At 42.0% G+C, this 23402-nt stretch overlaps 1 protein-coding gene across 4 annotated transcripts in view; it reads right to left on the minus strand.

Annotated features, from left to right (window-relative positions):
* Positions 1-23402, minus strand: part of tnk2b (tyrosine kinase, non-receptor, 2b) — a 106342-nt gene that overhangs the window by 65914 nt on the left and 17026 nt on the right. For all 4 annotated transcript variants that reach the window (XM_060906426.1, XM_060906427.1, XM_060906429.1 and 1 more), the window contains one exon: positions 21372-21545. The gene's annotated coding sequence lies outside the window, so the exon portion shown is untranslated. The remainder of the gene's footprint in view (positions 1-21371; positions 21546-23402) is intronic.

A 23402-nucleotide genomic window follows, 5' to 3' on the forward strand; every position in this document is an offset into this window, starting at 1 on the left:
CTTGCTTGAAGATTCTTGAAAACGTTTCACCTCTCAAAGTTTTCAAGAATCTTCAAGCAAGTCCAGTTGCTCTCTTCTACCAACCACAGATTACTATGTACCTGGATGACTGAGAATCTTCACAGACATGTTTCTACGCACTTTGGGATGAGTTCCCTTCGACTGGTGCGGGAGTATGAGAGGACTTCCAGAAAACTGGCAGACATTTTAGCCAGAGAGGATCGTTCATTTTTGTCAACCTGGAACGGCCATCACTGAACAGAGGTGGGGGTCTAAGACATCTTTTATCAGCCACCTACAATGCAGCCATCAGAATTCTGATTCTATGATGATTAAGGTATTAGGCAGAGACCCGTCCACCCGTAAATTTGACGGGCGATTGCCGATTTCAACGGGCAAGTATACACACAGACGGATACTGAAACGGACGATAATGCCGAAAATTTTCGCACATGAATACTCCCACATGTCATCCGATAAATCCAGTTATGTTCCGCCCACACACGGACTGGCCATCGGGAGTAGCGGGAGTTTTCCCGGTGGGCCGGTGGTTCAGTGTGGGCCGGCGGAGAAAAAAAAAAAAAAACAGTTGCGCGCTGGCCTTTAATATGATAAGCAATGTTAACAGTTTCTAGGCGCTTTGCCCGGTCCTCCTTCGCAGGCCGCTATGGGCATGGCAGTCCCTCTCCGAACCTAGCGGGTTCACCTCCAACCTCGCGTGGTGGCTGTTGCGGAGAAAAATGACAAAGTCCCACAGTTCAGAAAAATGGCAAAGTCCCACACTCCAGGAACCAGCGCTGGGAAGGCCCGCTCAGCCCCCGGGCCAGGGGACGTTATTCCCCCCGGGGCTCCACTCAGGTGGCCACAGTTCAGAAAAATGGCAAAGTCCCACACTCAGTTTTACCATGGGCATCAGGCTGAAAAAATGACAAAGGGTGGCCGCTGGCCGGCCGGGGTCCCCATGGCCGCCGTCGGGCGCATTTCCTCCGCGGCGGTGCGCCGCGACCGGCTCCGGTTCGGCCAGGAAGGGCTCGGGGGCGAAGGTGGCTCGTGACTCCGGCCACGAGGGGGGGGACCCCCCCCTCCACGTTCTTTGCCGGCGACGGCCGGGTATGGGCCCGACGCTCCAGCGCCATCCATTTTCAGGGCTAGTTGATAAAGGAATTGACGGAAGGGCACCACCAGGAGTGGAGCCTGCGGCTTAATTTGACTCAACACGGGAAACCAAGAAACTGTTAACATTGCTTATCATATTAAAGGCCAGCGCGCAACTGTTTTTTTTTTTTTTCCCTCCGCCGGCCCACGCTGAACCACCGGCCCACCGGGAAAATTCCCGCTACTCCCGATGGCCAGTCCGTGTGTGGTTCCGCCATCATTTACAAATCATAAGAAACACAGTTTAATACGAAAAATACTGAAAACTTGAAATGAAAAATCAGAATATTTCATCGCTTCCGCCATTTTGGCCCGCACTGAATCTTGTAACATGCAGACTGAATAAATCGCGAATTCTGATTGGTCGAAAATTGCCAAACACCCTGCGTTGTAGTTTCCTCTTTCTTGGCGGGAGAACTGCATTTTTTTTTGCTGACTCACTCTTCTGGATCAAGATGAATCCCAACAAACGCCCCAAATTGAATGTTACAAAAATTGATTCGTTTTTCCACAAAAAGACAGAAAAGGTATGTGTGATACATTGATTAACAAGGGGGTTTCATGGGGGTATGTGGCTGTATTCCTGAGAATACAATAAAATAGGACTCAAAGTATCCACCTGGAAAATGAGGTGCAGTTTTCAAATATCTGTAGGCCCCAACAGTACAACATTTGATATTTCAGAAAACTGCAGAACCATCAGTCCCAAATAGTAATGCAGGCGTTACAGCACATTTGGCCTTGGATACTGATGGAGAAGTACAGGCATGCCATTCTAAAGACTCAACACCAATTGAAACAGACATACTACCAGATATACCAATAGCTCATAAGTCCGCAGCTAATCAGTCATCAGCTACATGTATGGAAGCTGTGCTTGAGGAACAGCAGGTAGATCCTGCTATCACCTGTGTGTCTTCATCTGGAATTGACACTGAAATACACACTGCTCCTGTTAAAACTACAAAACCCAAGACAGCCAAAGTTTATGCTAAAAAGTTTCAGGATTCTTGGTGCACAACATTTCCATGGGTGAAACATGATATGTCATCTGATGTCATGTTCTGTACAATTTGTCGACAGTGCAAGAATGATACAGTTCTTAGCTCTGGAACACAAAATTATAGGATCAAGACCCTTGAGGACCATGCCAAGAGTAAAGGTCATTTGGCTGCAGTGGCAGCTGCAGATCCTAAACAAGGCCAAGTGTTGGTGGGATTCAGTAAAGCCGCACAGACCAGGAAAGCTGCAGTCATATTAGCTCTAAAAACAGTGCACTGGTTGTCGGTTGAAGAAATAGCTAATAAGAAATATAGTAGTCTTCTCCACTTCCTTCGTGACATTGATGTGAAAGATGCAGTTCATCTTCAGAAAGGTGCGAATGCTACCCATGATAGCCCAGATATATTTAACCAGCTTCTTGAATGCCTCAACTTTGTCCTAGAAAGAAATCTCAAGACCGATCTCAGAAAATCACCATTTGTGGGCATTGGAGTTGATGAGAGCACTGATCGAGCACAAGAAAAGCATGTGGTGATTGTTGTTCGGTATATTCAAAAGCAGTCAGCTACACCAAAGACCACATTTTTATCTTGTGTTTCTGTACGTGATGGAACAGCTGCCACTGTACTGGAAGCGATTAGAACCAGCCTAAACCACTTTGGAGTGCCAATTAGGAAAGTTGTTGGCCTGGGTACGGATGGAGCAAGCTCCATGGCTAGTTCTCAGAATGGTCTCAATGGGCTTATGAAAAACCTCAACCCCTTCACAGTACATGTGCACTGTGTCTGCCATAGATTGGCATTGTCAGTGAGTCAGGCATGTAAGGATATTCAGCTGGCACAGGCTGTTACCACTATGATATCCACAGTTTATACGTATATCCAACTTTCCCCTAATCGTCTAGAAAGATTTAAGGATGTTGCAGCAATACTTGAGAGTGACACAGTGAAATTTCGGCGTCTCTTTGAGATAAGGTGGTTATGTCTTGGTGAGGCAGTTGTTGCACTGATCCGCAACTATGAGCCCCTAATGATCATGGTTGGCCAACATGCTGCTGAAGGTGATCTGACAGCAGCCAGTATTGAAAACCACATGTCTCAGTACAAATCTGTTGCAATGTTAAATTTGCTGGCAGACATTTTGGCTGCCACAAATAACCTCAGTAAACTATTCCAATACCGAGATGTGTCATTTGGGTCCATCAGGACAAATCTCCAAAACTGCCTCACAATATTAGAGGACTATCAGGCCAATGATGGTGTTTATATGCATCAGATGGAAGACATGCTTCATGAACACGGCTCGTACAAGGGTCAGGTACTGTCAGAAGCACCAGGAAGAGGCGAGAGGCAAGGCCAGAGGGAAACTTTCATAGCAGCAAGGACTCAGATACTTGAAAACCTCCTTGCAAACATCAGGCAAAGATTTCCTCGTGTGGATCTGCTGGATGCCATGCAAATCTTTGACCCCAGTGCCTATCCCATCGAAGTAGGCCTTCCTCTATGGGGCATTAACCATCTTGAAACCCTCCTGGCCCATTATGGTGCACATCATGACAACAGAGAGGGGGAAAGGTTTGCTGCTCTTGTTGATGCTGACCAGGCAAGAGGAGAATTTCTTGTCTTCAAGCGACTAGTATACCAGAACAGGTTCTCAACAGATGGTGATGATGAATGGCAGGAAGAGGGTCATTTTGCAAGACCAACTCAGCTCATGATGAAGATATTTGGAGGTCCAAACATGCCAAATCAGCGGCTCTATCCAAGCATGTTTCACCTCATGTCAATGGCAATATGTGTGCTTGTTGGCAATGCAGAGGCTGAGCGAGTCTTTTCTGTTCAGAACAGGATCAAAACCAAGTTGAGAACAAAATTAAGTATAGTTAGGCTGGAGCAGCTTATCAGACAAAGCTACGAAAAGTTAGATCGTCAGGAATTTGACTTTGATGCAGCAGCAGACCGATTCTTGCAGGCCCCTAGACGTCTGTAATCTTTGTGTAAACCAAAGAAACTCAGTTCCCGTTCTTTCAAAGTTAATTTTAGAGTAGTTTGGTCAAAATATTATGGATGACAGTCAGTGACAGACATTCTGTGATTTAATTTGTGCCACGTAAAATAGAATACTGTTGGGTTTTTTTTTTTATTAAATACTGTAACTAGATCAAAAGATTATATACAATTCATTGTTGTTTATTTTCTTTTCACTTTTGTTACCAAATCAAAACACCATACATACATCTGATACATTCAGGAGTGAAACTGAAAAAAAAATACAAAGTAAAAATATGCAATATTTCTGATCAAAAATTACACGCCATTTCACCCTGAAAATGTCCTAGAATGCAGGAAATGAAGTCTAAATTTCAAAAATTTTCTGGGGGGGGCATGCCCCCAGACCCCCCTAGAGGGACTTCGCGCCTGCGGCGCTCGTCTTCGCGCCTGCGGCACTCATCAGGATTATATAAAATATTATTTTTGACTGGTAATTTTCTTTTTCTGCCTAATACCCTAATGATGATCCATGAGAGGGTAAATACCTGATGCTCCCTATTAGTCACACAGAACTGAGGAAGCCTTTCAGATGAGAGGTGAAACGTTTTCAAGAATCTTCAAACAAGTCCAGTTGCTCTCTTCTACCAACCACAGATTACTATGTACCTGGATGAGAGCAATTCCAGCGTTATGGACGTGACACTTGAACTCAAAATGGCAACAAATGACCCAGTGCATGTTTTATTGTCTCCCAGTATTTAAACAGGTGTTGCACATTTTAAGGCTGTACCATACTGGAGAAGTGATAGAACAAGAACAATTCCCATAGTACATCTAGGGCATGCCAGAAAATGCCAATAAAAGATGCGTTATGGATGTGACAGAAAAAGTATCACTTTTCTTAGGTGACTGTACATTTTTATCAAACTCTGTGAAATTGTAAACCTAATGTCGAAATGGAGATATCCATTTGATAGAGGGGTCCAAGGTGAATATTAAAAAATCTTTGTTTAAAATATTTTGGATTTCATGCAGAGTTTCGGAAGGAAAAGTCAGCGTTATGGATGTGACGAAATTCCGTTATGGATGTGACGCGTCTGAAATAGACATGGCATATGTTTAGAAAAATCAGCAATTTAACCACCATAACCCTTTGAAAAACTCTCTAAATATCAGCTAAAACTATCAAAGTTCTTAAATAATATTTAGGATGGCTATTGTTTTGCTGTTTTGTGGATTTTAGCATACATTTCTGTGGCTTGTGGCAATAATATAGAATTGTACATGATCAAAGTTGATTTTAGCTTGGGTTTTACATTATAAGAAAGAAAGACTGACAGTGACATATTAGGTTGATTACAAACTGGTTCAACTTATTCACATCTGTAAAATACAGGCCAAGGTGATATCTCTGGGAGTGGTTTTGATGTATTACATGTTGCTTTATTTTTGCATGGTGAGGTTGACATTTACATGGAATTGCCCATGACTAAGAATCTTCACAGACAAAATTACACATGGTCATTTTTAGCGTACTCCTCCTAGACCAGGGGTCGGCAACCCTAGGCACGCGTGCCACAACTGGCACACCGAGGAATTTCCAGTGGCACACTGACGATGATACACAAACCTAATTATTCAACACATTAAAAATGTTCAAACGTCATCTTGAACTGTCGCCCCCCTCCCAGTGTTGCCAGATTCTGCTGACGTTTTCCAGCCCAAAATATGTTCAAAACCCACCAAAATCCATTTAAAACCGCCCAATCTGGCAACACTGACCCCTCCCCATATTTCTCATGAGATGGGCCCACTTGATGCAGCAGCTGCGCTAAGATGGTAAAGAAGTCGACAGTTTGGGCTTTCCTCTCCTCGTGGACCAAAGAATATGGGTTCGTTTCTCAGAGGGACCGTGCTGTGTGCACGTTGTGTTTTGAAAGTGTTATGTGTCGAGCATCCAGTGTTTCACGTCATTTCGAGGCAAAGCACGAAAAGACTTTCAAAGCTCAGGCAGATCGGGACGAATCAATCTCACGCGCAGTGTGCGGATATGGGAAGCAAGCCCACACTTTAAAAAGTCTTTTCCTCAGCTAAAAACAATGCCACTGAAGCTAGCTATATAATTTCTCACTGCATAGCTAAACATGGAAAGCCATTCACAGACGGTGAATACATTAAGGAGGCCTTTCTCTCCGGCTCGGATAGTCTTTCTGAGGGGCTGCCAAATAAAGCGACAATAAAATCAAGAATAAAAGACATGCCCGTATCAGCCAGAACTGTTGAGCGACGAATTGGTGAAATGGCAGAAAACGTAAGGGTGCAGCAAACAACTGGCATAAAAGATGCAGCGGTATTTAGCATTGCGCTTGACGAAAGCGTAGATGTGAATGATGTGGCACGTTTAGCAGTGATGGCAAGATATTGTGATGTGACAGAGAGGAGCTCTGCTGTTTAAAGCCAATGAATCCTGCTGGGCATCTTTACCCGAAAAGTTCAACTGTCTTCGCAATATCGCACTGGCTTTATTGCCAGTGTTCGGATCAACATATCTGTTCACACAGACATTTTCGCACATGAAGAATGTACTTTGCCCCTCCCGAAGTCGTCTGACAACGGGCCATTCGGAAGCATGCGTCCAACTCAAAGTGCCCAATTACCATCCCCACATCTCGGAGCTAAGTAAAGGGAAGCAGGGCCAGGGATCACACTGACTGATAGGCAAAACATTTATTTTGTAGCAAGGCTACTTCAAATTTGCAGTTTATTGTTAAGCCACTTTATGTAGGCTACTTGTCAATGTTCTCTGACACTCATTTATTTTTCTGTAGTTTTATTATTCATCAGTTCCATTTCCATTAGGCTGCTACGTCTTTATTGTGAATAACTTGGGCCTGTTACCTACTGAAAGATTTGGGATGTTAGGGCCCGTTTACACGAGGACGCTGTCGGGTAAAAACGACTAAATATTTTATCGGAAGTGCCTTTCGTCTACACGGGGACGGCGTTTTCGAGGCTGAAAAACGGAAAAAATTGAAAACGCCTTCCAGAGTGGATAAGTTAAAAACAGCCCCCGTTGCATATCCGTCTAAACTACCCAATACGCGAAACTCTGCTCGGATCTGCTCACGTCAGGTACGCGTTTACATCATAGTAAGAGCATGTGTGGCAGCGGGGACGTGGTCAAGCGCCGGTCTGTGACAGGAGGGCGGAGTCAGGGAAGGTAAGTGGCAGAATCACTACACCTGATGTCAATTAAAGGGGAATGGACATTAAAATTTGTCCTAAAACTGTTTCCATATCGCAATCTAGCATAAAATTTGCTTTCTTTTGATATACAGCAAGCTAGTATCCAAATCACAAAATCCAAGATATTTAACAATAACATCGGCAGTAATCGCTATCCCAGTTCGTTTTTTTTTTGCTGCCATACGATAATCTGGGCGCCATATTGTGACGTCAGCGCAGTAATCCACTCCGTGTAAACAACAAGGAAAAGCAATGTCTGACTCGGATGTCAGTGAAATTAGCGTGGATTTGTCCGAATTTTCAGAAGAATTATCTGATGATAATGGGTTAGAAGAAAGAGAACTTTCACAGGTTCAACCTAGAGATATTCAACCATATCGATTTGAACCATATGTGCCAGATACAGAACTCGAAGTGTCTGATGATGATTTTTGCTCCATGCAGTCCATGCAATGTCCTTTCAGCCATGTTTTTGCTCCGTGTCATGGCTGAATCCTGAATGACTCCTATTTGTATAAATAGGGCACTACATAGGCAGGGGTGATAGCGTTCCGGCGCGCTGCACCGGATTTCCGGCGCGCCGTGGCTGGGGAAAAAAGAAAAAAAAAAATCTAGTTCGCCCATTGTCCTGTGTCATTCTGAGATGCGCAGATAGACAGTAAAGGGAATTCGGAATTCCCTTTACTGTCTATCTGCACATCTCAGAATGACACAGGACAATGGGCGAACTAGATTTTTTTTTTCCCCCCCAGCCACGGAGCGCCGGAAATCCGGCACGGCGCACCGGAACGCTATCACCCCTGCATAGGCAGCAGTGGTAGTTTCTTTTTCCCTGCCATGGAAGCGCACTTGTATACTGAGGAGGAAAGCAATTTGCATTACAGCCGTGAGGCGGCTCAGCTTTCCCTTTCGGGCGCTCTCGTTTTCTGTTAGAATTTGGTAAAGAAAAAAATAAATAAATATTATTTACCAGCTTACCGGGTCCATGAACATAAATCTGACAGCTGACAAGGTTGGGATATAAACGAATCGAATACAAACCACCCGCCGGGACTCCTACTTATGCGGCTCCAGCTTATCCTTGAAGCTGGAGCCGCAGCTGGATGAAGCCGGCAGCGCGCAGTGATAAAAAGGGAGAGAAAATAGTGCCAAGCGATTGCGAGGTCTGACTTTTTATTTGGCAACGGTTTTGTGATGCAAATATATCACTCTTTTGAACACATACTGTTTTGAGACGAAAAACGTTTTACTTTTGTGACCCCAACAAACTTGCCGGACTACTTTCGTCTGGACCAAAACTGGACAAGAACTGGACTCACAGGATGCTGTCAGGGGTAAGTCAGTGTGTTTGCACAACACTATTGATGGGGATGCCATACAGATTCATGTCAAAAATCCCGAACTATCCCTTTAACATAATATTTTGTGAATGTTACATTGAGCACGGGTTCGTTGTACTTGTTTTGTCCATAGATTCCTCATATGCGAGTCCTTTGGAAACCTAAAAAGTGTCACATTGTGACTAGGAATATTACAGCAACCTGCAGCAACACATCGATTCGGCATTCTCACATAATATGTAGGGGAATCTACAACAAAAAAAAAAAAGATTCTGCAACTCAACGCGTATAAAGGAATGTAAACATTCATCCGAGAATTTTCCTGGTTACTGCGCTGACGTCATATCCGGCTTCTTCCCGGCGAGTAGAACGGTTTTCGGCGGGGTGCTTGAATCTGTGATATTTCGAACTATTGTGTCGATTTGTAAAAAAACGATGTGTTTACTGATAAAAACTGCCGTGTATTGGTGGACAAAATATTATAATCTTTACGAATAAATGAACTTGTGTTGGTCCTTTCTGTATCCCTTTAACCTGTGTTTGTGTGTCTTCCCAGTGACCGCGCCCTATTTAAAGAGGGAGAGCAGAGAAGCTCATCCCCAAGCTAGACGCCGGTTGCGTGTGTCTGTTGGTTTAAAAATATTGTTAGACTGAAAAGTGTGGCAATAAAGCCTATTTGTAAACCTGATCTCTGTCCTGCCGTCCTCTGTGCTCCACTCACTCATATAGAACGGCTACAGCATGTCTGATTACATCGATCCAACGGACCTTCAAGCTGCTCTGGCAACCTCACGAGTAGCCATAAGCAGAGTAGTCAAAGTTTTCGCAGCGCAGATGTGCAGATCAGACAAGACGGAAGACGTTGCGCATGCGTGCAGACATAGCGGAGGTCTTTCACAGCACCACTAAGCCACCTGGCATGCACATCCAATTGAATTCCACACATTTATGCGTCACCGTATAGACACAGATTTCCTCCTTGAAAACGGTCGTGTAGACGCGGAAAAAAGTGAGAACGAAAACGGACTTTTGCGTTTTTGTTTCAGACCGTCCCCGTGTAAAGTGGGCCTTATTTTGTGAATTTGTATAAGCTGCTTGCAATGTTGTTATCCAATGTGTGTGTGTGTGTGTGGGGGGGGGGGGGGGTGTTCTTAAACCTTGTGTGTGAGGTTAATGGCATAAAACAAGTGCAATGGTGTTTTACATTTGCTCAATGCATTAAATATCCATATCCGTCTAAAATGTGTGGTGTCTAATTACACATAATTAACAACACCTATTTGAATGGCACACTAACTAACTAACAAGAAAATTTCTAATTGGCACTACAGTACATGGCATAAAGGTTGCCGACCCCTGTCCTAGACGGTTCATCAAATTCATGTCAAACTTGGCAAACATGATGCCAAGATATTGCTGAAGTTGAATTGCTAAGGGATTTTTGATATGTTGTAATATGTTGAAATATTATAACATATGCCAAGATATTGCTGAATGTTGAACTTGATATTTTGTAATAAGATTCTGGTACTCTTTAGCCGTTATGGGCCTGTCTGGTATAGCGCCACTAACTGGCCAAGGAAAGAATAGGGTTTTGAATGTGTGTGTTTTGACACATGATGAATTTTAACATGCTCCTCCTAGACGGCTCATGAGATTCAAGTGAAATGTGTTATACGTGATGCCAAGATGTCGCTGATATTAAATTGCGAAGGGATTTTTGATATCTTGTAATATATTGAAATGGCCTTATGATTTTAATATCTTGCCACATGAACAGGAAACGTGTCAGAAAGCCACAGTGTATTGACTGTATGGTCGGACACTTCTTACTTCAATAGATATTATGATTATGATGATAACCTGACGCCCAATGGGCCTGCCTGTTATAGCGCCACCACCTGGCCAAGCAGGAAATGTGCCAGAAATTGGCAATGCCTTAACTGATTGATCTGACACTTTACAAAATATTGTGCATTTTTTCTAGGCACCGCTTGTACATAGCGGAAATGAAATCTCAGGTAACGAAAATGAAACTAAAATAAACATGTCCAAATTCGACAGTTCAAAGACAAATCAAGCTCACTACATTCAAAAAGTTCACGTTTTCTAACAACTTTAATGTTGATTCTATCCTACCATTGACATTAGTACTCATCCCTGAACAGTCTTTTTTTCCAAAAAAGTTTATTTTTACAAAGTTCTTATACAGTCTTTTAGTTTGCCTTGATGTTGATCCTATCCTGCCATTGACTTAGTTCAGGGATGAGAACTAGTTTTATTTTCAAAAAAGTTTATTTTTACCATGTCTTTATATATTTTAGTTTATGTTTATTGTTTAGACATTCCAATGAATATTCGTTATAAATATAGTCATTACTGTCAGGTATACCTATCATCAAAGGTCTCAGCCAAATCACAGACAATACAGAATTCAGTTTCTGAATATTGAGCAGAGATTACTTCAAGCATACTCTGGCTGGCATGTTCTCGGGAGACCAGAAATCCAGCAGAGTATGTTGTGTTGACCAAAGTATGCTTGCATATAATCTAAGCACGGCATTTGTAAGAATCGCATGTTAGCATGGTCATCTATTTCGCCAGGCCACGATCCTCGAAACTCAGGGCCTTTTAATCAGCCACAAGCAGTCCTCGACCTTCAAAAGTGGAGGCCTTTTTTTAGGCCGCGATAATTTTTCTTATTGTAAGCACTGCTCTGTCTATCTCTCATCCGACAAGCAGTCATGGCATTTGCAACATGCACATCACCTTTGAACATTTGATGAATATATGACGTGACTGTTTTGTTGGGTGGAGGAATGTCCTGGGTTGCGGAACCACACATGCGAGAGCCCGTCAAGGCCGCTAGTTATACTTAATTTTTTAAAAAGGTATAACATTTTAACAACTGCTTCCAGTCTGTTTGTAATTTCTTTACTTTTTAATAAATTTAATTAAATTTATTTTTAATTCTGACATCTCAGAAAAGCATAGTTACGTAATTACATTTTTAATAAACATTTATTTAAAAACAAGAAAATAAAATCTATTTAAATATATTTACACTTAATTTTTTTAAAAAGTACAATATTTTAACAAAATCAACTGCTTCCAGTCTGTTTGTCTCATCTCATTATCTCTAGCCGCTTTATCCTTCTACAGGGTTGCAGGCAAGCTGGAGCCTATCCCAGCTGACTACGGGCGAAAGGCGGGGTACACCCTGGACAAGTCGCCAGGTCATCACAGGGCTGACACATAGACACAGACAACCATTCACACTCACATTCACACCTACGGTCAATTTAGAGTCACCAGTTAACCTAACCTGCATGTCTTTGGACTGTGGGGGAAACCGGAGCACCCGGAGGAAACCCACGCGGACACGGGGAGAACATGCAAACTCCACACAGAAAGGCCCTCGCCGGCCCCGGGGCTCGAACCCAGGACCTTCTTGCTGTGAGGCGACAGCGCTAACCACTACACCACCGTGCTGCCCCCAGTCTGTTTGTAATTTCTTTAATTAGTTTTTTAACTCTGACATCTCAAAAAAAGCATATTATGTGCAGTAATTTATAGGCATGAAATATATTGTGCGATGATAAATCACAATATAAATTTATGACGACTCGAATCCATGAAATAAAAGCGAATCACGATTATTACAAGGCTGCATAATCTTAGCTTCTCCCACAAGTAACTGCATTGTTGAGACAGCAGCTGGCTACAATAACGTACAAATGGGAGAAATGCACGTGACTTCACCGTAAGTGGAAGTAACAGCTCTAATGCCGGGGGGGAACAGATCTAAAATGTGAAAGAGCTGTTGTGTGCAAAATAAATTTAACAAGAAATCAGAGCTCTCTTTTTACAGACTGCTGAAAGAAAGAAAAGAGAAGCAAATGGAGGAAGTACAAATGTTCATAAATAGTTATTAAGAAAAGCCCTATTTGATAACACTTCAATTTTAATAAAGTTTTAGTTTATAAGCCATTATATTTTACTCCAACCTTCACAAATGTGGGTAAATAACTATAGGCTATTAAGGAAATGAAACAAAAGGATTTTTACTTAATTTAACAAAAGGAATATTCAAGTTGAGAAATGTTGCTCTTTTTTTTTTGGTAATAAGCTTTAACTTGTTTTTTCCCAAAAAAATACTGAGAGGAAAATCGAATTGAATTTTGTGAAATAGTTACACGTCTAGTAATTTAGAATATCGATATTACATTTAAAAAAAAAACACCCACTCTCCCATGCCGGTCACTGCAGATGATCAAACACTGAGCAGTGAAAATGTCAGCCATGTGAATATCAAAGAGCTGATTTGTAGAAGGATGAAATCTAAAAATGTTCCGTCATGGATGTCTCCAGCACTCCTGTACTCGTCTTACACATGAAATGGTTGAAATGTACGTTTTCCTTTGCGCTCCTCGGTTCTGGATGATTGTAAAAATTTATCACCATCTTTTCAAATGGAAAAATATCTATCACACAAGCAACAATGTGTGGAGTTACTGTATCTACTGTTCCTGAATATGATTATTTTCTAATAATGGCGCATCCCAAAGGGTTTTATTCAGTTCTATTTGAGAATAAACAATCTGAGATTAATCCAGATTTATTTCACTGGATCTTAAGCTGTTCTGTCATCATCACAGTCACCAAAACAACAAAAGGCAGGATCTCCGGCAGGAACACGACCCTGATCAAACTTCCCAGAAAGATTTACAGATACCAGGGAGGCAGGAGGGAAGAATCCAGGACACAGAGAGAGAGAGAAAAAAAAAAAAAAAACACACACACGCACACTAATCCCAGCTCTTGTTGCATCTTTCTAGGAAGTCACAGGCAGATATGTGAGCTATGCTAGGCACAGGGAGTTGTGTGCTAGAGAGAGAGAGAGAGAGAGAGAGTGTGAGAGAGAGAGTGGGAGAGAGAGAAAGCGTGCATGTGTCTGTGTGAGTGTGTGTGCATGCGAGAGAGAGAGAGAGAGAGAAAGAAACAGGTGCATTAGGAGGAGAGATGAGAAGAGGGGATTATGAAACTCTCAGAGGAGCAAAGGGGAAGGGGAAAAAAAAAAAAAAAAAGGTGACCCAGGTGTGATTTACATTCTCTCCCTCACCACACCACACACACACACCAAAAAAAAAAAAAAAAAAGTATTCCGCTATAAATCCATTTTTTTAATGTCTCAATAATTAACATCATGAATAAGGCTACATCCTAAGTAAGAAACAAATCACTCTGTCATAGGTTGTAGGAAATTAATCAACCTTGGCATGATGTCACTGTTTACACTCCGTAGTTGATCATTTTCCTATAACTATAACACACCCTGAAGTCTTTCATTCCTCTTATCCCACAGCAGTGTGTCACCAACTGCAAAATTTTATTCACTGAAGGACATCATACGTTTTTATCCATTTATAGTTACACTGATCACTGTGAATTGTCCATGAAACAACTTTTCAACTCAGAAATGTTCACCAAACACTGTCTTTAGGCTCTAGTAGACGTCATAGTGAACGAGGTCATAAGTGAACATGCACTTCTTAGGAATTAGACGATGCACTAAAGCCCTGATACGAGACACATCCCAATACACGCTTCACGAGACGATGATTTTCTAGTGCTACCGTGTCGTGTGTAAGAAGAGTTAGAGCTCGTAATGAATATTAAAACGGAAATATTGGGATACACCTTGCCAGTATTTTGTTGCACATGCGATAATCAAAAACAGTAATATTCTGAACCACGCCTTTGTTTTTTAAAATACAATATTACAATGAAAGCATCCACTACAATAAACTTCAAGATGTTTGAAAATAATAATAATAATAATAATAATAATAATAAATAGCCACACTATCCGCATTATGCATTAAATCTAAACTGAGTTGCTGCAGGCCGCAGTGCTCATGAGGATACAGTGCAGAGTAAATTAAAAACCACACTCATTAATACGACACCAAATTAAACGGCTCCCATTCTGAACCACAAGGTCAGACTCCTCCCTCATTTCCTCTCGCTCTGTTTATTCCTCTCAGTATCTTTTTCAGCACTGTCTGATAACCCGTGCATGTGTATGCACTCCATCACACATGCCTGACCTTCTCTCTCACACACACAGGGTTCAGTCAGCAGCTCATTGAGGTTTCATCAGCACAGTTGTGGCAGGAGGTTCGTGCATTTCACACGACCGCCACAAGAGGCAGCAGAATGTCAGGAAAAAGCTCTGAGGGATTCGGGTCTTTTCTCTCTCAAGTGCAGCTGAGTTTGGTGACTTTCTTCTGGGGCAGTTTCAGATATGGTCTTCTTTAAAAGAAGTGAGTTCTCTTTGCATACACATGTGAACTCAATTCACTCACTGGTGCTTTACAGGACTTGGGTCGCCTCGGTCCACTTCCCACCCAATCACACTTGCCTTTTGGATGAGACAAACTAATAACCACTTAGATTTGTATAAGGAACCAGTTAGCTACAACACTCCATCACAGGTGGGAAGCCGAAGCCTAGAATGAGCTCATTTGGGAAAAACATGGACGGTAAGAAGAAGTGCTACCGCGTTTACTGTTAATGGTATGAGCAGCCATTTTGATTTAATGCCACTTGCTGAACAGACTGTTCCGAGTTCCGGAGTAGGAATTTCAACTTGACCGAGCATTTTCTTGTTTGTTTTGTTTTTCCCCCCTCCCTCCTGGTCATAGTTCAACTTTACTTTACTTTGTGTTTATGGGGTTCGAGTTCATTTGGAATGTTCACATATAGAACAGATCAAAGAGGGAAAAGCACAAAGTCCACGTAAACTGGCTGAAACGAGTCACGTCATATGAAAAGTCACCCAAGATGAATTAATTGTGTTCAGGAGAATCAGTAAAATTTGTCGGGCTCAATTTAATCAATTTACCACATTTATGAAATCAATAGAGCTTTTGGTATCGGCCATCACGTGATTTTAATCAGACGTTTGCTTCTCTTACACTGAGGTTTATTCTTGCTTTAACTGCATCTTAAAAAAATAAAACCAACAAACTTTCATTTTCTTAAAAAAAAATGCCACCTAGCTAGATTAGCTTTGTAGTTATTTTCTATACCCAACAAATGTCAAGTTTCTTTCTTTCTTTCCTTTTGTATTTTCTGTGTGTAGTATGAAAATAAACTATTGTTATTTACCCAAATTTGTGAAGGTTGGAGTAAAATAATAGCCTTTATTCTATCCTCATTCACTGGATATGAGCAACTGTGCGCTCTGATTGACTACTACTACGCTATCAGCTCATATACCATGAGTAGAGAAAAACAAAATGGCAGATTGTGTTGCTGAACCAACCGAGGATGAAATAAAAACTCTACTCAAAAACAAAACAAACAAAAAACATGGAAGAAAAAGTACTTGATAAGGATGCATTTTTTTTCCAAGAATTATCACATTTTTCACAAATTGCTCCTGCCAGTTTGTTTACATTCTAAGCGGAAATGATTTTGTCGGACGTTTTGTATAAAGTTATCAAATTTGCAAAAATTAAAATGCTCCATTTCTCAAAATCCAGTGAATGTGGATAGAATATATAACAGTTATTCCACTCAATCTCGTCATACATGGATTATAGCCAACTATCAGCTCATGTACGACTCGATTTTGTGGAATAACTTAAATATACCAAGATGTCCCCTTCATTAAAAATGAAAAAAAGTTAAACAAATAGGCCTTTAAAATAAACTTATGAACATTTGTTCTTCCTCCATTTGCTTCTCTTTATCTTTCAGCAGTCTGTAAAAAGAGAGCTCTGATTTCTTGTTAAACCCATTTGTATAAATCACACAACAGCAGCTCCTTCACGTGATCAGGTGTGTGTTTTCATAACACTGGAGCGGTGTTACTTCCACCTAAAGTGAAGTCACGTGTATTCCCGCTATTGTACGCTGTCTAAACAACACAGTTACAGCTAAGAAAAACTAAGATGGATGAGGCGTCGTGCCGTGGATCCGGGTTCGGTTCCGGCCCGGGGCCATTTCCCGATCCCTCCCCCGCTCATTTCCTGCCTCTGCACTGTCCTGTCCAAAAAAGGTGAAAAAAAGCCCAAAAAAAATCTTTAAAAAAAAAAAAAGATTCCATAGCCTGATAATCACAATTCATTTTTTATTTCATTGATTTATATTGCGATGTCAAATTTGTATCGTGATTTATCACACGATACATCGTTACATCTTTCAATAATGCTCCAAATCATGAAAGAGAGCTAAACACATGATGCAAACATTAATGTTCATAGAAAAAGTAGAACAGTTGCTCAGCCTGCATTTTAATCACCATCCAAACACTAGAGCTTTATCTCCAAGGAGACGTTTTTATTTAAAAAAAAAAAAAACCCTCAGCGATAGGATGGTGTGATAAAGCCGAAGAAGTTGATTATTTTCCAAGAACCTGACTTGTTTCATTCCTTTTATACCACATCAATTTGCAAACGACCGCAGTTTTTATTCATCTGAGAAGGACACATACTTTTTCTGTTTAGAATTGTTTTGCAGACATTCCATGACGAGTTATCAGTGTTATCCCATGCGTTATCAGCTAGAAGATAATTTCCCCTCTCTTGAATTCGGGGGGGGGGGGATTACACTCATTTGCCCCCCAGCCCAAGACATTTAGCATTACTCGAACACACACAATTATAAAAGAAATCAAGCAGAATATTTCAGTCCAAGTGTTCATTTGTAGTCTCAGTCCTGGCAAGCTCTGGTTGAATAACGCGAGTTTCTTAAAAAAGCTGGAGCAGTGAAATGGATTTCTGACTGTGTGGGCGGCCATCCCGTACACTCCACAACACACATGGGTTAATGAGTGTATATGTGGGTGCGTGGGTGTGGATTTGTCAGAACAGAGATGATTTGTATGAGCAGTTGCATCACCCACTGAACCGTGCACATGACCTCATCAACCTGTAGCACACTTCCTGCTCAGAGGGTAGTGAAATAAAATCACTTCTGATACAAAAGTGTGACGAGAGAAAATCAGCACGGAAGAACGAGGGGGTGATCTAACGGACAAATTCCTTTATGATGCGTTGTACATTTTCTTCACTTCCTCAAAAAAAAAGCAAACGAACAAAAACAAGCAACAAAGGTTGGAAAGGGAGAGGTGCTGATGTCCTCAGCTGGCCTCCTAATCTGCACACACAACTACAGCAATGTCAAAACATCCTGTTCATCTTAATGAGACGCAGAATTAAAGTGAAAACACTCAGGATCTGAAAAAACAGCGGGGGGCAGAGAGAGAGAGAGAGAGAGAGAGAGAGAGACTGAGACTGGCAGAGATAGACACAGGCAGAGCAGGAAACAGAGACAAGCAGAGAGGGAAACAGGCAGAGTGGGAGGTAGAGAGACATGCAGAGTGAGACACAAGCAGAGAAAGACACAGGCAGAGAGAGAGAGAGAGAGAGAGAGAGAGACAGGGAGGGAGTGGAGGAGAGACATGCAAAGAGATGGAACGAGAGAGACAGACAGACACACAAATGGATAAACACACTGAAAAAAGTAACCTATAGAATTTACCCAATAAATCTGAGGTAACAATTTGCATTGACTTGTTTGGGGTAGATTTAATTCCATATATTGAGTATAAAATAACTGAAATAAAAAGCCATGAAATACTTAAATTGGGTAAAATTTACCTCACATTTATGTATCTATCCAACAGCTACTTTCTCACTGAAATTGGGTAAAACTATCTCTTGTTTGCTAGTAGGTAATACCTGATAATTACTAATCAAAGGTAATTAATATCACTTAGTAACCATTACTTATTCGGAGAAGGTAAGATGTACCCCCCAAAAAAAGACTTTCAGATGGTTCATCATCTCAATGTTTTTAATCCATAAAAATCATCAAAAAAAAAAAGCACAGAATAAAGTGCAGTACAACAGCTTCACACAACATTTCAAGTAATGAACCTGTTTTATAACTCACTAACTAACAGCTTCAAATGTTGTTTCTGGACTGACCAAATCTGCAGTCCAGGTGCATTTATACAACAAATAACTGAACCACCTTGTTTATATGCAGCAATGATGCACCAAATGATCAAAAAACACAAAATAAAGTGCAGTACAACAGCTTCACACAACATTTCAAGTAATGAACCTGTTTTATAACTCACTAAACTAACAGCCAGAGAGAGGAAGATGGCAGTCTGAGAGTTCCCTGTCCCGCTCACTCAAATGCGTGGTCTGACGCATGAGCAATTTGGAGCACAGGACTCATGGCATTGGGGTAGATTTTACCGTATTTTTCCATGTAACGGTTGTTACTGTTAACGAATAGGTAGCATATGTATAATTTACCCATTACTTTATAATTCCTTGGCTGACTGCAATAATCGAGTAAATTATATCTGGTTTGCATAGATTATATTTACCACTCTCCAAAATCACTTCTTACAGTGCAGGCAGAGTGGGAGTCACAGAGATGGGCAGAGAGAGAGAGAGGTAAAGAGAGCTGAAGGGGTAAAAGGACATAGAGATTGGGGTTAAAATAACAGAGCTGCTCTTCCTCCTCCCTCTGTACAGAGCACAGAGTTGTCAGTCTTGGCCCTCCAGGCATTTGCAGCAGCACTTACTGCTATTTTTGACACACACACACACACACACACAAATAGCCCCACTTCCCCCCCTCAGTGCACAGTGAACCCTGTATAAATGCACCTCCAGTGTTCTGGATGTGAAATGAACTCACTGCACTCACTGTCTCACTGCACGTATGGTCATGTGACCTCTATTCCAGACACGTGGTGTTAATGAATCTTCTAAAACAGCAGCTCCGACAGCAATGCAGCTGCAAATCACGTTTATATTAATGCTCTTATTCTAACAGGGTGACGTTTTATAACAAACAATGTTCTGTAAGGAAACTTTCATGTAACGTTTATGGAAGGAGTCTCCAGTTTCAGTACTGGAGCAGTCGTACGTTCCATGGATGTTCTGCGACAATAAATGGATTTAAAAAAAAAAAAAACACGTGTAATTCATCTCATCTCATTATCTCTAGCCGCTTTATCCTTCTACAGGGTTGCAGGCAAGCTGGAGCCTATCCCAGCTGACTACGGGCGAAAGGCGGGGTACACCCTGGACAAGTCGCCAGGTCATCACAGGGCTGACACATAGACACAGACAACCATTCACACTCACATTCACACCTACGGTCAATTTAGAGTCACCAGTTAACCTATCCTGCATGTCTTTTGGACTGTGGGGGAAACCGGAGCACCCGGAGGAAACCCACGCGGACACGGGGAGAACATGCAAACTCCACACAGAAAGGCCCTCGCCGGCCCCGGGGCTCGAACCCAGGACCTTCTTGCTGTGAGGCGACAGCGCTAACCACTACACCACCGTGCCGCCCACACGTGTAATTATTTAAGTAATTATAAAAAGATAGGCAAATTGCTGTGGATTGCAAAACAATCTTTGTTTTCCTTTAACTGCACAACCCCGCCCGAGTGTGTCTTTTATCCCTTACTCATCAGAATGATGTCTAGTGAAAGGTTTCAGCAGAACAAAAAAGCACAATATTTTCTCACTATACACAGATGTTTCATGATCATGAGATCATTTTCCAGTTGTTGGACTTGAATCTACACTGTTACGTTATGGAAAAATGGCAAGGTGACAAATGAGCTTGTTACTAAATAAAGTTTAAATCAGTTATTTGTTAAACAGCATGCCTTGTTGTATTTAATCATCTACATAACAACCAGCGCTAATTGATGGAAATGTTGCTTTTGCGATGGATAAATGATCCTTGAAAATAAACCACAACACACACACGACACACTTCAGCCTGGTGTGTCGAAACGTTTCCCTGCAGAGATAGAAATCTCTGTGAGGCAGCAATCAAGCCTTTTTAAACGCTCCGTTCTAATTATAGAGCACGAGTTAGATCATTTCCGTCCTGGACGCTGGCACAGCATGTTTTCATGAGCACACACCTGTTGGCTCTCGCTTATCCCACTTCCTCTGGTGCACGCGCGCGCAAGCACGCACACATGCTTGTGAGAGCTTACCTCAGTTTTAATAAAGATCACTGTGCAAGCCTTGTGAAGCATTTCCACTGAAAATCCGTCTTGTGCATTTCCTTTTTGTTAGACATCTACAGCGTCTGTGCAGACACATCTGCCCCCAGGCACAACAGTCTCTAACCCCCCCCGGAGTCGATGCTAGAACTTTTCATCGCAGAGGAAAGAGGAGCTGTGTGACTGGCTGAAAGAGTGCGGAAGGGCAGATCAAGGTAAAGTCGGTGACAGGCGCGGAGGCTCAAATAACGGCACTCCAGGCATAACAGGAATGAGATACGCAGCTCGCTCGCTCTCTGTATTTCAGCCTCCGAACAGCGACACAGCACGACTAATGATGGACGACGCGACAAAAGAGAACTATGCAGCACGAGCATGTCAGACATACCTGAATGAAGGAGCACACTGAAACACACACACCCTGAACTAAAAGTGGAACATAAGCTGAGCAGTCGTTCACCATGCTACAACACAACGCCGCTACACAACTGTGTCTGATTACAGTCTGGAATTTTACTGAGGTGATGAACGAACACACACACAAGCTTAAGACACACAGTGCGTTCTTACCGGTTATGTGCCGTGTAGCTCTTGATCACTTCAGTCACTGTGCACAAGCAAGAGTGTGTGTGGGTGCGCGCAGAGATCACACGTGCTCAGGTTAACCGTCAGTCCAGTCCATGGTGTAATACGTTGGTCATGACAAAGAGTTTCGATCTGCGAGTTCTGCCATCACAGCAACATCTAAAACAAAGAAACACACGCACATGGTTAAGGCGTAAAACTGCCCATTTCACATAAAGAAAATTTATAAACAGTAACAAAAGGCCTCAGCTACTTTTAACAGACCTAGCAGGTAAAGACACCAGAGACCACACCCCCTTCTATTAGGACTACTGAGCACAAAGGCCACACCCCCTCTTATTAGGACCAAGACGTACACAGGACACACCTTTTATTTGGACTATTGGGTACAAAGGCCAAGCCCCCTTTTAATAGGACCAAGACGTACAGAGGATACACCTCCTTATAGTAGAACTATGGAGTACAAAGGCCACGCCCCCTTTTATTTGGACCAACACGTACAGAGGACATACCTCCTTTTATTAGAACTATTGGGTACAAAGGCCACACCCCCTTTTATAAGGACCAACACGTACAGAGGACACCTTTTATTTGGACTATTGGGTACAAAGGCCACGCCCCCTTTTATTAGGACCAACACGTACAGAGGATATACCTCCTTTTATTAGAACTATTAGGTGCAAAGGCCATGCCCCCTTTTATTAGGACCAACACGTACACAGGACATAACTCCTTTTATTAGAACTATGGAGTACAACGGCCACGCCCCCTTTTATTAGGACCAACAAGTACAGAGGACATGCTTCCTTTTACTAAGACTATTGGGTACAAAAGGCCACGCCTCCTTTTATTAGGACCAACACGTACAGAGGATACAAAAGCCACACCTCTTCTTAGGACAGAGACAGAGGCCACACTTCCTTTTAATAGGTCCAGAGGACACGCCTCCTTTTAGTGGGACCAGGCGATCTCAATTTTTTTCTTTAACTTTATGAATAATTCTCCATTACAATTTCAACCATTTTTCTTCATCCATAAGGCAAGTGAAAAATGACGCAATTTATTTATACTGTTTTTATTTATTATACCCCAGGGGTATTCTTCTCAAAACACACATCATCTTCCCTGTTTACAGAGCGACATCAAATCAGCACGGATATGCACCAATGAAACAACCTGTAAAAATAAAACGACTAAACAATGAAACGAATAAATACGTTTTGCTGGTTGTGTCCTACGTGTTTTATTTGACTTGTTCTACAGGAAGAGCTCCTGATACCGTATGTAATTTCCCACCGCTCTGTATTTGCTTATTTGATGATGTCAGACGTCAGGGCCACACTGTCTATTCATCCCTTGTCCTCCTCCATTTCTCTGCAAGTATAAAGCAGAGCAGTGTTTCTTTAACACGCAGTTTCCCTGTTATTCATCAAACCTCCTCCGTTCCCTGCTCCAGAACAATGGCGTATTTACTGAGGTAGCTGAATTACGCTCTTCTTAGTGTACAGGTTCAACAGAACTGCTGATATACTGAGATTAGTCAGCATGAATACACTCAAACCAGACCATCCACCCCTACCCACACACACACACACACACACACCACCTCCTGCCTGAATGACCACACAGTTTCCTCATCAGCTGAACAAACTCAAACGACATCACGTCCTAACAGCAGTCTTGTTGTTCACTGTTGTGCGTTTCAGGTTTTCATGATTTGATGACAAACACATGATCGTTAGCCGTTCTCTAAATCTCTAAACCCGCACTCAATCATCATACATTTGTGTTCAAAGATAACAGGCCTCATTCCTCAGTCTTTGAATAAAGTTGCGTTAAATTAAAAACTTACGCAGGATTTACAAAGGATTCATAAATGCTGATTTTTCTTTGTATTCACGTGTGTATGTTCATAAATGTCAAATCATGCATGCATAAAATACCAGGCGTGTACACGCCACAGCTGATTTGCATTTGGCCACACCCACAAATTTCCATAAAAGGCCAAGTTCACAG

This window comes from Neoarius graeffei, chromosome 23 (genome assembly GCF_027579695.1).
Source record: "Neoarius graeffei isolate fNeoGra1 chromosome 23, fNeoGra1.pri, whole genome shotgun sequence".
NCBI classification, from domain to species: Eukaryota; Metazoa; Chordata; class Actinopteri; order Siluriformes; family Ariidae; genus Neoarius; species Neoarius graeffei.